Source organism: Tachypleus tridentatus, unplaced genomic scaffold (genome assembly GCF_004210375.1).
Source record: "Tachypleus tridentatus isolate NWPU-2018 unplaced genomic scaffold, ASM421037v1 Hic_cluster_2, whole genome shotgun sequence".
Taxonomy (NCBI): domain Eukaryota; kingdom Metazoa; phylum Arthropoda; class Merostomata; order Xiphosura; family Limulidae; genus Tachypleus; species Tachypleus tridentatus.
Genome location: NW_027467782.1, coordinates 40,859,607 through 40,875,706, shown reverse-complemented (window position 1 = coordinate 40,875,706; position 16,100 = coordinate 40,859,607).

The window sequence follows — 16,100 nt, the reverse complement described above, 5'->3', positions numbered from 1 at the left end:
ATATTTCACTCAGATCTCTTTTTTAAAATAACCAAAAGTTTAAAGATAATAATTTAGTGAGATAACTAACTGTAAAACTGGAGTGTTTATGTTCACAGCTATTTACTGTAGATCATGTATGAAAGTATATATTTAAAAAATAAAACTTCCATGGACTGACATCATCACAACACTGTGGAACTCTAGATATGCATCTTATTGAAGGAACTGTTTGTACAAAATGTACTTCATATACCACCTCAGGTTTTGCTAAGAATGGATTGGTTAGATTCTATTATTTATTGTGTACAAAAAAAAGTTGTCTTTAAGATGTAAAAGAATTAGGAGAGCCCTTTTCTCCAGTTCCTTGAGAACTAATGAAAAGAAATATTTTAATTTACAGAAACCAGGATATTAAGAAAATCAATAATAAATGTTTCTAAATTTCTCACAATATCTTTTAAAATTCATAGCCTTTCTGAAAACTGTACTGTGAATATTATTTTGTGTCTCATTTTTCAAATAATTTGGTAAACTTGTATTTTAATTTTAACACATTAGTGACACTCTGCAGCCTAAATAATGATTAATCTATTTTTTATAAAAACTAAACAGAATTTTACATTAGTTTGAAACTGCATTACATTTCTTTATAGGTCTGTGACATAAAATCCATTGGTTCATTAAATAAATTACTCCAGTTTGAGTGGCTGTGAAATGAGTTGGTGAATGAGATATTACTGTTATTTATGAAAGAAGAATGCATCATCATGCAGTAGTTGATACCTGTTACTTTAAGATGTTCCAAAGCTTCTCTTTTGTACTTTTTGTAAAGTGAGTATTAACAAAAAATTCTGAAAAAAATCAAAATTTCACCTAGCTCTAGGTCTAACCACATGTGACTTGAATTAAGTTATGTCAAATTTCAAGAGCAAAATTAAATCACTGAATTATAAAGAATATATAAAATAAACTTGTAGTCATTCTTCTACACTTTTAAAAAATACATCAGAATTGAAATGTATTCAATAAAGTTCATTATGAGACACTACTACTAAGGTAAATAATGACATATGTCTCCAGCATGTTTCTTTATTAGCTAAATACTTTTCTGTTACAACATTATTAGGGGCTGTCGGTATTCTATAAATTCAACAATCCATTTGAAACTGGATCAGTGAACTAGTAGGATGTTTAATAGCTTCTGAAAAATCTCACATTAGAAATCTGAGGTTCATTTCCACGTGGTGGACACAGCAACTATCCCAGTGTAGCTTTGCTCTAAAATGGTCAAGCTTCTGAAAAACTGTAATAGCAAAATGTTAAGCTAATGAAGATACATTCCAGAGATATAAAGCATTATTAATTTGTCTTGATGGAACTAGTTTAGTATTTAATGCCTATTTGGGCCAGGTGTTGGTTTAGTGTTTTTTTTTTCTCATGATATCCTCTTGAAACATACAAGTGAAAGGATCTTTTGTGCTGGAAGTGTAAAGTTTTTAATGCATAATTCTGTCACTTTGACATAAGCAATTAGATTATTCTATACCACCCTGTCCAGAAATATTGCACTAAACTGGTGATGTAAGTAAATATTTTAGATGCAACTTTTAAACATGTAGAATGAACCAATGTATCAACAAAAGCCAAAACATGAGTTTTATGTACAATAGCTGGAACTCCTCCTAAGGCATGAAGTTAAACATTTATAATATGGTGTAGTTTCAGTACTTAGTTTCTGTGAATATTAAAGTTTAAACTAAGTGATAAGTGTTTTAACCAAATATGAATATATTAATTTATTGATGATAATTGTTGTAAAGATACTTTCTGCTAGTGTGTGTGTGTGTGTATGTCGGACTAATGACTCTTCTACAATAAGTGTCTGACTTGTTAGTGATAAATGTGACAATAAATGAACAGTATGCATTCCTTGTTTTACAATAATGTATATACATATATATTCAGAAAAGTTAAATTTATGTATAATATTCTTTGTGCTATGGAGATCATAGTTGTATGTTAAACATTAAACATTTCTTTTTATCTTGTCAAAAGTTCACTTAGGCTAATTCATTTGTTCTAGAATTCAACTGACAAGCCATATTGTTGTTCTTTATTTTAAATACAGTACTGTCCACGAATAATTCATTTATACTGTCACATGAGTTACCACAGTTGTCTTTTGAACTTTGAACTTCTAATAATCATCTTCCTTTTGTCAAGTCCACACAGGTGGGTTCATGTAGTTTAGAATACCTTTTGATGAGACAAATTATTCTCCTGATCTCTTTAAAACTGTTTAATATCACTCTTAACATATCACCCATTAGACCATTAATTCCTATGACAGTTAACTTTACATTTTTAACTTTTCTCCAACCAAACTTCTCTTTTACATAACTTTTACTCTATTTCCTCTCGTTTGATCACAGCTATTTATACGTCCATCACTTAAGCCTTCTATAAGTTTCCATAGCCTTTATATTAATGAATTACAAACACAAATTAATTTATAACAGTACCTACACGAAACACTCTTTAATATCTGACAATAAGCCCCTCTTCAAGGAAATTATTTAAGATATTTTTTGTTAACTATATATAAAGATGTTTTCAGCTCACCCACAAAGTATACTGATACTGACTACACCGATGTTTGTGGTACTTTTGATGGCTTCAATGTGGAACTGTTTGTTCCAAAGGTACAATACTCACCTCATGATCCTTACATTATTGACTTGCATCTCTGAATGTAGACAAATTGTTGATGGTCTGTCTAGATGATGAACTCCTTCCTGTACAGATAGTTCTGGAACTCCTTAATGGTAAGTATGATGGGCAGACATGCTCATTCAGTAACGGAGTAGTTTTTCTCACTACTTAACAGCTTTTTACTTGTATATATTACTGGAAACGGCCCATTTCTATATCATTGTAAGAGCACTTTCCCAATTTCAATGACTGAAGCATCAGCCTAAACAGTCTATGGTTTGTTGAAGTCTGGAATGCAGCCTGGTGTTATTGTTTCCACTTTTCTTTGTTGGATAAACCTTTCTTGGTCAAGTCAGTCAATGTTGCTTTAATTTCAATAGAGTTTGGGATGAATTTCCTGTAATATCATATTAAGCCCAGAAAGGATCTGATTCATTGCGTTTTTAGTTGGAGCGAGTGTGTCTTGTATTTGGATATATCTTCTCCTTTTCCATGGCTGTCTTTCAGTCTCAGCACATAATATCCAAAGTAGCACTTGGATGGTCTGATGGTGAGACCTGCTGCACAGCATTCTCCTAATCATGCAGTTGAATGCTTGTGCCGAGTTGACTTGGCATCTGTTTAAATTGGAAACATCCTTCCAGCAATACAAATGCTGTCTTCTCTGTAAATCATGTCTTCATTAGGATTTGGCAGTAACCTTTACTGAGGTTGATCTTTGAAGAGAACCTGACGTGATAGTTTCTAGGTTGTCCATAGGTTTGGTGTTGAACTTCGTCACAAGACTCAGCTTTTGGTAATTTATGCGCAAACAGTTAATCTATTCCTAATTTCTGAGATCAAAACTGGTAAATTGGAGTCTGAATTTGAAGGCTTAACAATTCCAGCTTCCAACATTGCCTCAGCTTCTTGCTTTATAAGGTATCTGAAAGGGCTTCACTTTAGCTGAATGCCTTGTTGTTGTTATACACAAGGCCTATCTTTCCTGGTCTATCCATGAAGATATATCTCCTCTTTCCATCCATTTATCAAAATTTAAGATGGTTCTATAGCTATTTGCACATCTACTATAGTTGTGCACAAATAGGTCTATTTATTTCCACTGTCCTTAGCATTTTCTTCTTCCACAACTTACCACTGTATAATCACGGCTGTGGCTCACCAAATATTGTAAACTAACACAATAGTAATATAAATTTATAGGTGTGTTGGGCTACGAAATTTTCTACACAAGATGTCTGTGACTTGCTGGAAGTAAAACTGACAAAAAATGAACAACATGCACTCTACTTGTTTGTAAAATAAAATATGTTTGAAACAAGTTAAATGTATGTACAAATTATTTACACTATGGAGAAAATATTTGTATCTTTGGCACTATACAGTTCTCTTTTATTGTCAAAAGTTCACTTAAGCCAATTCAATTGTTTTAGAATTCAGCTGACAAGCTAAACTTTTATATTTGTTAATCGCAGTAATATCATGCTATCACACGCGTCACTACAGTTGTATTCTTAAGTTCAGTATTATTCCACTTTTTGTGCTTCCAATAATCATCTTTCTGATGTCAAAGCCCAGACATGTGGGTTCATTTGCCTTAACACAACCTTTTATGAGACATATTATTCTCTTATCTCTTTCAAACTATAAATCTCGAAGAAGGTCGAAACGTTGTTCGCTCTTCTATGTAAAATATTTTCTCAACCCAAACGAGCCGTTTTGCATATATATTTCTCTACAAGTGGGTTTTCTCGATATCACTGGATAAGTACATCGTGATATGTTTGTTTTGTTTTCAGTTTTTCGGAAAGTTACACAAGGGCTACCTGCAATAGCCGCCCCTTCTTCAATAGTAGAAGAGTGGAGGGAGGGAAGTTAGTTATCACCTCACAGTGCCAACTACATAACGAAGAAGACCTTCTCGTGGTTTATGACGCTTCCATACATCGTACTGCACAAACCAGTTTTCCTTTGTTCATAAAGTTAAATAGTCAAGTTTCATTTTCTCAATCATTAAACAACTTTCCGTGATTACTTCCTCTTTCATTTAATTGAGTCACTAATTATTAAGAGATTGACGTAAAACTAATTACCATGAGGACATCGAAAAGTCTGTACCGAGAGGTCTTGTGAATGTCTCTGGAATCTTGAATACTCTCAGTACACGTTATAAGTATTAATGCTCACACTCAAATTCACAAAAAAAGATGATAATTATGGAGTACCTCTTGAGTTTTTTTTCTCTGATAAAAATTTAGTCCTGGAAAATACTTTTACTTTCCATGTAAGATTTTCGAGTAACAAAAACCTAACAATGATGAAATGCAGAAATATATTAAATCTATCGTTTTGGAAAAGTGTGTGGACATCTGTGAACATCGATCAAGCCCCTTTCAGCTATGACCAGTTCCAGCTTTGTCTAGAAAGCAGAAACAATACATTCACGATACCTAATTGCACAGTTAAGTGCCCCAAGTCAAAATTACAATCTGCCTCGAGGGCAGCACAGGGTGTAAGTTCGGCCTTTCTATTTGATATAGGTTAGCTAAAAAAGTGAAGAAGACCTTCTCGTGGTTTATGACGCATCCATTCATCGTACTGCACAAAGCAGTTTTCCCTTGTTCATAGAATTAAAAAGTCATGTTTTATTTTCTCAATCATTAAATAACTTTTCGTGACTACATCCTTATTCCTTCAAAAGAGTCTCTAGGTATTAAAAGGAGGTTCATGAGAAATTGACGTTAAACTACTTACCATGAGGACATAGAAAAGTCTGTATCGATAGGTCTTGTGTAAGTCCCTGGAATCTTGAATACTCTCTGTTCACGTTATAAGTATTAATGCTCCCACTCAAATTCACAAGGAAAGATGATAATTGTGTAGTACCTCTTGAGGTTTTTCTCTGATAAAAAATTAGACCTGGAAAAAACTTTTACTTTGCATGTAAGATTTTCGAGTAACAAAAAACCTAACAATGATGAAACACAGAAATATGTTAAATATATCGTATTGGAAGAGTGTGTGGACATCTGTGAACATCGATCAAGCCCCTTTCAGCTATGACCAGTTCCAGCTTTGCCTAGAAAGCAGAAACAATACATTCACGATACCTAATTGCACAGTTAAGTGCCCCAAGTCAAAATTACAGTCTGCCTCGAAGGCGTTTCAGGGTGTAAGTTTGGCCTTTCTATTTGATATAGGTTAGCTAAAATAGTGAAGAAGACCTTCTCGTGGTTTATGACGCTTCCATACATCGTACTGCACAAAGCAGTTTTCCCTTGTTCATAGAATTAAAAAGTCATGTTTTATTTTCTCAATCATTAAATAACTTTTCGTGACTACATCCTTATTTCTTTAATAGAGTCTCTAGGTATTAAAAGAAGGTTCTTGAGAAATTGACGTTAAACTACTTACCATGAGGACATCGAAAAGGCTGTATAGACAGGTCTTGTGTATGTCCCTGGATCTTGAATACGTTATAAATATTAAAGCTCACACTCAAATTCACAAAGAAAGATGATAATTGTGGAGGACCTGTTGAGTTGATTTCTCTGATAAAAAATTAGACCTGGAAAAAACTTTTACTTTGCATGTAACATTTTCGAGTAACAAAAACCTTACAATGATGAAATGCAGAAATATGTTAAATCTATCGTTTTGGAAAAGTGTGTGGACATCTGTGAACATCGATCAAGCCCCTTTCAGCTATGACCAGTTCCAGCTTTGTCTAGAAAGCAGAAACAATACATTCACGATACCTAATTGCACAGTTAAGTGCCCCAAGTCAAAATTACAGTCTGCCTCGAAGGCGTTTCAGGGTGTAAGTTTGGCCTTTCTATTTGATATAGGTTAGCTAAAATAGTGAAGAAGACCTTCTCGAGGTTTATGACGCTTCCATACATCGTACTGCACAAAGCAGTTTTCCCTTGTTCATAGAATTAAAAAGTCATGTTTTATTTTCTCAATCATTAAATAACTTTTCGTGATTACTTCCTATTCATTTAATTGAGTCACTAAGTATTAAAAGAAGGTTCATAAACGATTCACGTAAAACAACTTACCATGAGGACATAGAGAAGTCTGTACCTACAGGTCTTGTGTATGTTCCTGGAATCTTGAATACTCTCAGTACACGTTATAAGTATTAATGCTCACACTCAAATTCACAAAGAAAGATGATAATTGTGGAGTACCTCTTGAGTTTTTTCTCTGATAAAAAATTAGACCTGGAAAAAACTTTTACTTTGCATGTAACATTTTCGAGTAACAAAACCTAACAATGATGAAATGCAGAAATATGTTAAATCTATCGTTTTGGAAAAGTGTGTGGACATCTGTGAACATCGATCAAGCCCCTTTCAGCTATGACCAGTTCCAGCTTTGTCTAGAAAGCAGAAACAATACATTCACGATACCTAATTGCACAGTTAAGTGCCCCAAGTCAAAATTACAGTCTGCCTCGAAGGCGTTTCAGGGTGTAAGTTTGGCCTTTCTATTTGATATAGGTTAGCTAAAATAGTGAAGAAGACCTTCTCTTGGTTTATGACGCTTCCATACATCGTACTGCACAAAGCAGTTTTCCCTTGTTCATAGAATTAAAAAGTCATGTTTTATTTTCTCAATCATTAAATAACTTTTCGTGATTACTTCCCTATTCATTTAATTGAGTCACTAAGTATTAAAAGAAGGTTCATAAACGATTCACGTAAAACAACTTACCATGAGGACATAGAGAAGTCTGTACCTACAGGTCTTGTGTATGTTCCTGGAATCTTGAATACTCTCAGTACACGTTATAAGTATTAATGCTCACACTCAAATTCACAAAGAAAGATGATAATTGTGGAGTACCTCTTGAGTTTTTTTCTCTGATAAAAAATTAGACCTGGAAAAAAACTTTTACTTTGCATGTAACATTTTCGAGTAACAAAAACCTTACAATGATGAAATGCAGAAATATGTTAAATCTATCGTTTTGGAAAAGTGTGTGGACATCTTTGAACATCGATCAAGCCCCTTTCAGCTATGACCAGTTCCAGCTTTGTCTAGAAAGCAGAAACAATACATTCACGATACCTAATTGCACAGTTAAGTGCCCCAAGTCAAAATTACAGTCTGCCTCGAAGGCGTTTCAGGGTGTAAGTTTGGCCTTTCTATTTGATATAGGTTAGCTAAAATAGTGAAGAAGACCTTCTCTTGGTTTATGACGCTTCCATACATCGTACTGCACAAAGCAGTTTTCCCTTGTTCATAGAATTAAAAAGTCATGTTTTATTTTCTCAATCATTAAATAACTTTTCGTGATTACTTCCCTATTCATTTAATTGAGTCACTAAGTATTAAAAGAAAGTTCATAAACGATTCACGTAAAACAACTTACCATGAGGACATAGAGAAGTCTGTACCTACAGGTCTTGTGTATGTTCCTGGAATCTTGAATACTCTCAGTACACGTAATAAGTATTAATGCTCACACTCAAATTCACAAAGAAAGATGATAATTGTGGAGTACCTCTTGAGTTTTTTCTCTGATAAAAAATTAGACCTGGAAAAAAACTTTTACTTTGCATGTAACATTTTCGAGTAACAAAACCTAACAATGATGAAATGCAGAAATATGTTAAATCTATCGTTTTGGAAAAGTGTGTGGACATCTGTGAACATCGATCAAGCCCCTTTCAGCTATGACCAGTTCCAGCTTTGTCTAGAAAGCAGAAACAATACATTCACGATACCTAATTGCACAGTTAAGTGCCCCAAGTCAAAATTACAGTCTGCCTCGAAGGCGTTTCAGGGTGTAAGTTTGGCCTTTCTATTTGATATAGGTTAGCTAAAATAGTGAAGAAGACCTTCTCGGGGTTTATGACGCTTCCATACATCGTACTGCACAAAGCAGTTTTCCCTTGTTCATAGAATTAAAAAGTCATGTTTTATTTTCTCAATCATTAAATAACTTTTCGTGATTACTTCCTTATTCATTTAATTGAGTCACTAAGTATTAAAAGAAGGTTCATAAACGATTCACGTAAAACAACTTACCATGAGGACATCGAAAAGGCTGTATCGACAGGTCTTGTGTATGTTCCTGGAATCTTGAATACTCTCAGTACACGTAATAAGTATTAATGCTCACACTCAAATTCACAAAGAAAGATGATAATTGTGGAGGTACCTCTTGAGTTTTTTCTCTGATAAAAAATTAGACCTGGAAAAAAACTTTTACTTTGCATGTAACATTTTCGAGTAACAAAAACGTAACAATGATGAAATGCAGAAATATGTTAAATCTATCGTTTTGGAAAAGTGTGTGGACATCTGTGAACATCGATCAAGCCCCTTTCAGCTATGACCAGTTCCAGCTTTGTCTAGAAAGCAGAAACAATACATTCACGATACCTAATTGCACAGTTAAGTGCCCCAAGTCAAAATTACAGTCTGCCTCGAAGGCGTTTCAGGGTGTAAGTTTGGCCTTTCTATTTGATATAGGTTAGCTAAAATAGTGAAGAAGACCTTCTCGGGGTTTATGACGCTTCCATACATCGTACTGCACAAAGCAGTTTTCCCTTGTTCATAGAATTAAAAAGTCATGTTTTATTTTCTCAATCATTAAATAACTTTTCGTGATTACTTCCCTATTCATTTAATTGAGTCACTAAGTATTAAAAGAAGGTTCATAAACGATTCACGTAAAACAACTTACCATGAGGACATAGAGAAGTCTGTACCTACAGGTCTTGTGTATGTTCCTGGAATCTTGAATACTCTCAGTACACGTTATAAGTATTAATGCTCACACTCAAATTCACAAAGAAAGATGATAATTGTGGAGTACCTCTTGAGTTTTTTCTCTGATAAAAAATTAGACCTGGAAAAAAACTTTTACTTTGCATGTAACATTTTCGAGTAACAAAAACGTAACAATGATGAAATGCAGAAATATGTTAAATCTATCGTTTTGGAAAAGTGTGTGGACATCTGTGAACATCGATCAAGCCCCTTTCAGCTATGACCAGTTCCAGCTTTGTCTAGAAAGCAGAAACAATACATTCACGATACCTAATTGCACAGTTAAGTGCCCCAAGTCAAAATTACAGTCTGCCTCGAAGGCGTTTCAGGGTGTAAGTTTGGCCTTTCTATTTGATATAGGTTAGCTAAAATAGTGAAGAAGACCTTCTCGGGTTTATGACGCTTCCATACATCGTACTGCACAAAGCAGTTTTCCCTTGTTCATAGAATTAAAAAGTCATGTTTTATTTTCTCAATCATTAAATAACTTTTCGTGATTACTTCCCTATTCATTTAATTGAGTCACTAAGTATTAAAAGAAGGTTCATAAACGATTCACGTAAAACAACTTACCATGAGGACATAGAGAAGTCTGTACCTACAGGTCTTGTGTATGTTCCTGGAATCTTGAATACTCTCAGTACACGTTATAAGTATTAATGCTCACACTCAAATTCACAAAGAAAGATGATAATTGTGGAGTACCTCTTGAGTTTTTTCTCTGATAAAAAATTTCAGCTGGAAAAAAACTTTTACTTGGCATGTAACATTTTCGAGTAACAAAAACCTTACAATGATGAAATGAAGAAATATGTTAAATCTATCGTTTTGGAAAAGTGTGTGGACATCTTTGAACATCGATCAAGCCCCTTTCAGCTATGACCAGTTCCAGCTTTGTCTAGAAAGCAGAAACAATACATTCACGATACCTAATTGCACAGTTAAGTGCCCCAAGTCAAAATTACAGTCTGCCTCGAAGGCGTTTCAGGGTGTAAGTTTGGCCTTTCTATTTGATATAGGTTAGCTAAAATAGTGAAGAAGACCTTCTCGGGGTTTATGACGCTTCCATACATCGTACTGCACAAAGCAGTTTTCCCTTGTTCATAGAATTAAAAAGTCATGTTTTATTTTCTCAATCATTAAATAACTTTTCGTGATTACTTCCCTATTCATTTAATTGAGTCACTAAGTATTAAAAGAAAGTTCATAAACGATTCACGTAAAACAACTTACCATGAGGACATAGAGAAGTCTGTACCTACAGGTCTTGTGTATGTTCCTGGAATCTTGAATACTCTCAGTACACGTTATAAGTATTAATGCTCACACTCAAATTCACAAAGAAAGATGATAATTGTGGAGTACCTCTTGAGTTTTTTCTCTGATAAAAAATTAGACCTGGAAAAAACTTTTACTTTGCATGTAACATTTTCGAGTAACAAAACCTAACAATGATGAAATGCAGAAATATGTTAAATCTATCGTTTTGGAAAAGTGTGTGGACATCTGTGAACATCGATCAAGCCCCTTTCAGCTATGACCAGTTCCAGCTTTGTCTAGAAAGCAGAAACAATACATTCACGATACCTAATTGCACAGTTAAGTGCCCCAAGTCAAAATTACAGTCTGCCTCGAAGGCGTTTCAGGGTGTAAGTTTGGCCTTTCTATTTGATATAGGTTAGCTAAAATAGTGAAGAAGACCTTCTCGGGGTTTATGACGCTTCCATACATCGTACTGCACAAAGCAGTTTTCCCTTGTTCATAGAATTAAAAAGTCATGTTTTATTTTCTCAATCATTAAATAACTTTTCGTGATTACTTCCTTATTCATTTAATTGAGTCACTAAGTATTAAAAGAAGGTTCATAAACGATTCACGTAAAACAACTTACCATGAGGACATAGAGAAGTCTGTACCTACAGGTCTTGTGTATGTTCCTGGAATCTTGAATACTCTCAGTACACGTTATAAGTATTAATGCTCACACTCAAATTCACAAAGAAAGATGATAATTGTGGAGTACCTCTTGAGTTTTTTTCTCTGATAAAAAATTTCAGCTGGAAAAAAACTTTTACTTCGCATGTAACATTTTCGAGTAACAAAAACCTTACAATGATGAAATGAAGAAATATGTTAAATCTATCGTTTTGGAAAAGTGTGTGGACATCTTTGAACATCGATCAAGCCCCTTTCAGCTATGACCAGTTCCAGCTTTGTCTAGAAAGCAGAAACAATACATTCACGATACCTAATTGCACAGTTAAGTGCCCCAAGTCAAAATTACAGTCTGCCTCGAAGGCGTTTCAGGGTGTAAGTTTGGCCTTTCTATTTGATATAGGTTAGCTAAAATAGTGAAGAAGACCTTCTCGGGTTTATGACGCTTCCATACATCGTACTGCACAAAGCAGTTTTCCCTTGTTCATAGAATTAAAAAGTCATGTTTTATTTTCTCAATCATTAAATAACTTTTCGTGATTACTTCCCTATTCATTTAATTGAGTCACTAAGTATTAAAAGAAAGTTCATAAACGATTCACGTAAAACAACTTACCATGAGGACATAGAGAAGTCTGTACCTACAGGTCTTGTGTATGTTCCTGGAATCTTGAATACTCTCAGTACACGTTATAAGTATTAATGCTCACACTCAAATTCACAAAGAAAGATGATAATTGTGGAGTACCTCTTGAGTTTTTTTCTCTGATAAAAAATTAGACCTGGAAAAAACTTTTACTTTGCATGTAACATTTTCGAGTAACAAAACCTAACAATGATGAAATGAAGAAATATGTTAAATCTATCGTTTTGGAAAAGTGTGTGGACATCTTTGAACATCGATCAAGCCCCTTTCAGCTATGACCAGTTCCAGCTTTGTCTAGAAAGCAGAAACAATACATTCACGATACCTAATTGCACAGTTAAGTGCCCCAAGTCAAAATTACAGTCTGCCTCGAAGGCGTTTCAGGGTGTAAGTTTGGCCTTTCTATTTGATATAGGTTAGCTAAAATAGTGAAGAAGACCTTCTCGGGGTTTATGACGCTTCCATACATCGTACTGCACAAAGCAGTTTTCCCTTGTTCATAGAATTAAAAAGTCATGTTTTATTTTCTCAATCATTAAATAACTTTTCGTGATTACTTCCCTATTCATTTAATTGAGTCACTAAGTATTAAAAGAAAGTTCATAAACGATTCACGTAAAACAACTTACCATGAGGACATAGAGAAGTCTGTACCTACAGGTCTTGTGTATGTTCCTGGAATCTTGAATACTCTCAGTACACGTTATAAGTATTAATGCTCACACTCAAATTCACAAAGAAAGATGATAATTGTGGAGTACCTCTTGAGTTTTTTTCTCTGATAAAAAATTAGACCTGGAAAAAAACTTTTACTTTGCATGTAACATTTTCGAGTAACAAAACCTAACAATGATGAAATGCAGAAATATGTTAAATCTATCGTTTTGGAAAAGTGTGTGGACATCTGTGAACATCGATCAAGCCCCTTTCAGCTATGACCAGTTCCAGCTTTGTCTAGAAAGCAGAAACAATACATTCACGATACCTAATTGCACAGTTAAGTGCCCCAAGTCAAAATTACAGTCTGCCTCGAAGGCGTTTCAGGGTGTAAGTTTGGCCTTTCTATTTGATATAGGTTAGCTAAAATAGTGAAGAAGACCTTCTCGGGGTTTATGACGCTTCCATACATCGTACTGCACAAAGCAGTTTTCCCTTGTTCATAGAATTAAAAAGTCATGTTTTATTTTCTCAATCATTAAATAACTTTTCGTGATTACTTCCTATTCATTTAATTGAGTCACTAAGTATTAAAAGAAGGTTCATAAACGATTCACGTAAAACAACTTACCATGAGGACATAGAGAAGTCTGTACCTACAGGTCTTGTGTATGTTCCTGGAATCTTGAATACTCTCAGTACACGTTATAAGTATTAATGCTCACACTCAAATTCACAAAGAAAGATGATAATTGTGGAGTACCTCTTGAGTTTTTTTCTCTGATAAAAAATTAGACCTGGAAAAAACTTTTACTTTGCATGTAACATTTTCGAGTAACAAAACCTAACAATGATGAAATGCAGAAATATGTTAAATCTATCGTTTTGGAAAAGTGTGTGGACATCTGTGAACATCGATCAAGCCCCTTTCAGCTATGACCAGTTCCAGCTTTGTCTAGAAAGCAGAAACAATACATTCACGATACCTAATTGCACAGTTAAGTGCCCCAAGTCAAAATTACAGTCTGCCTCGAAGGCGTTTCAGGGTGTAAGTTTGGCCTTTCTATTTGATATAGGTTAGCTAAAATAGTGAAGAAGACCTTCTCGGGGTTTATGACGCTTCCATACATCGTACTGCACAAAGCAGTTTTCCCTTGTTCATAGAATTAAAAAGTCATGTTTTATTTTCTCAATCATTAAATAACTTTTCGTGATTACTTCCCTATTCATTTAATTGAGTCACTAAGTATTAAAAGAAAGTTCATAAACGATTCACGTAAAACAACTTACCATGAGGACATAGAGAAGTCTGTACCTACAGGTCTTGTGTATGTTCCTGGAATCTTGAATACTCTCAGTACACGTTATAAGTATTAATGCTCACACTCAAATTCACAAAGAAAGATGATAATTGTGGAGTACCTCTTGAGTTTTTTTCTCTGATAAAAAATTTCAGCTGGAAAAAAACTTTTACTTGGCATGTAACATTTTCGAGTAACAAAAACCTTACAATGATGAAATGAAGAAATATGTTAAATCTATCGTTTTGGAAAAGTGTGTGGACATCTTTGAACATCGATCAAGCCCCTTTCAGCTATGACCAGTTCCAGCTTTGTCTAGAAAGCAGAAACAATACATTCACGATACCTAATTGCACAGTTAAGTGCCCCAAGTCAAAATTACAGTCTGCCTCGAAGGCGTTTCAGGGTGTAAGTTTGGCCTTTCTATTTGATATAGGTTAGCTAAAATAGTGAAGAAGACCTTCTCGGGGTTTATGACGCTTCCATACATCGTACTGCACAAAGCAGTTTTCCCTTGTTCATAGAATTAAAAAGTCATGTTTTATTTTCTCAATCATTAAATAACTTTTCGTGATTACTTCCCTATTCATTTAATTGAGTCACTAAGTATTAAAAGAAAGTTCATAAACGATTCACGTAAAACAACTTACCATGAGGACATAGAGAAGTCTGTACCTACAGGTCTTGTGTATGTTCCTGGAATCTTGAATACTCTCAGTACACGTTATAAGTATTAATGCTCACACTCAAATTCACAAAGAAAGATGATAATTGTGGAGTACCTCTTGAGTTTTTTTCTCTGATAAAAAATTAGACCTGGAAAAAAACTTTTACTTTGCATGTAACATTTTCGAGTAACAAAAACGTAACAATGATGAAATGCAGAAATATGTTAAATCTATCGTTTTGGAAAAGTGTGTGGACATCTGTGAACATCGATCAAGCCCCTTTCAGCTATGACCAGTTCCAGCTTTGTCTAGAAAGCAGAAACAATACATTCACGATACCTAATTGCACAGTTAAGTGCCCCAAGTCAAAATTAGAATCTGCCTCGAGGGCAGTACAGGGTGTAAGTTTGGCCTTTCTATTTAATATAGGTTAGCTAAAATAGTGAAGAAGACCTTCTCTTGGTTTATGACGCTTCCATACATCGTACTGCACAAAGCAGTTTTCCCTTGTTCATAGAATTAAAAAGTCATGTTTTATTTTCTCAATCATTAAATAACTTTTCGTGATTACTTCCTATTCATTTAATTGAGTCACTAAGTATTAAAAGAAGGTTCATAAACGATTCACGTAAAACAACTTACCATGAGGACATAGAGAAGTCTGTACCTACAGGTCTTGTGTATGTTCCTGGAATCTTGAATACTCTCAGTACACGTTATAAGTATTAATGCTCACACTCAAATTCACAAAGAAAGATGATAATTGTGGAGTACCTCTTGAGTTTTTTCTCTGATAAAAAATTAGAGCTGGAAAAAACTTTTACTTTGCATGTAACATTTTCGAGTAACAAAACCTTACAATGATGAAATGAAGAAATATGTTAAATCTATCGTTTTGGAAAAGTGTGTGGACATCTGTGAACATCGATCAAGCCCCTTTCAGCTATGACCAGTTCCAGCTTTGTCTAGAAAGCAGAAACAATACATTCACGATACCTAATTGCACAGTTAAGTGCCCCAAGTCAAAATTACAGTCTGCCTCGAAGGCGTTTCAGGGTGTAAGTTTGGCCTTTCTATTTGATATAGGTTAGCTAAAATAGTGAAGAAGACCTTCTCGGGGTTTATGACGCTTCCATACATCGTACTGCACAAAGCAGTTTTCCCTTGTTCATAGAATTAAAAAGTCATGTTTTATTTTCTCAATCATTAAATAACTTTTCGTGATTACTTCCTATTCATTTAATTGAGTCACTAAGTATTAAAAGAAGGTTCATAAACGATTCACGTAAAACAACTTACCATGAGGACATAGAGAAGTCTGTACCTACAGGTCTTGTGTATGTTCCTGGAATCTTGAATACTCTCAGTACACGTTATAAGTATTAATGCTCACACTCAAATTCACAAAGAAAG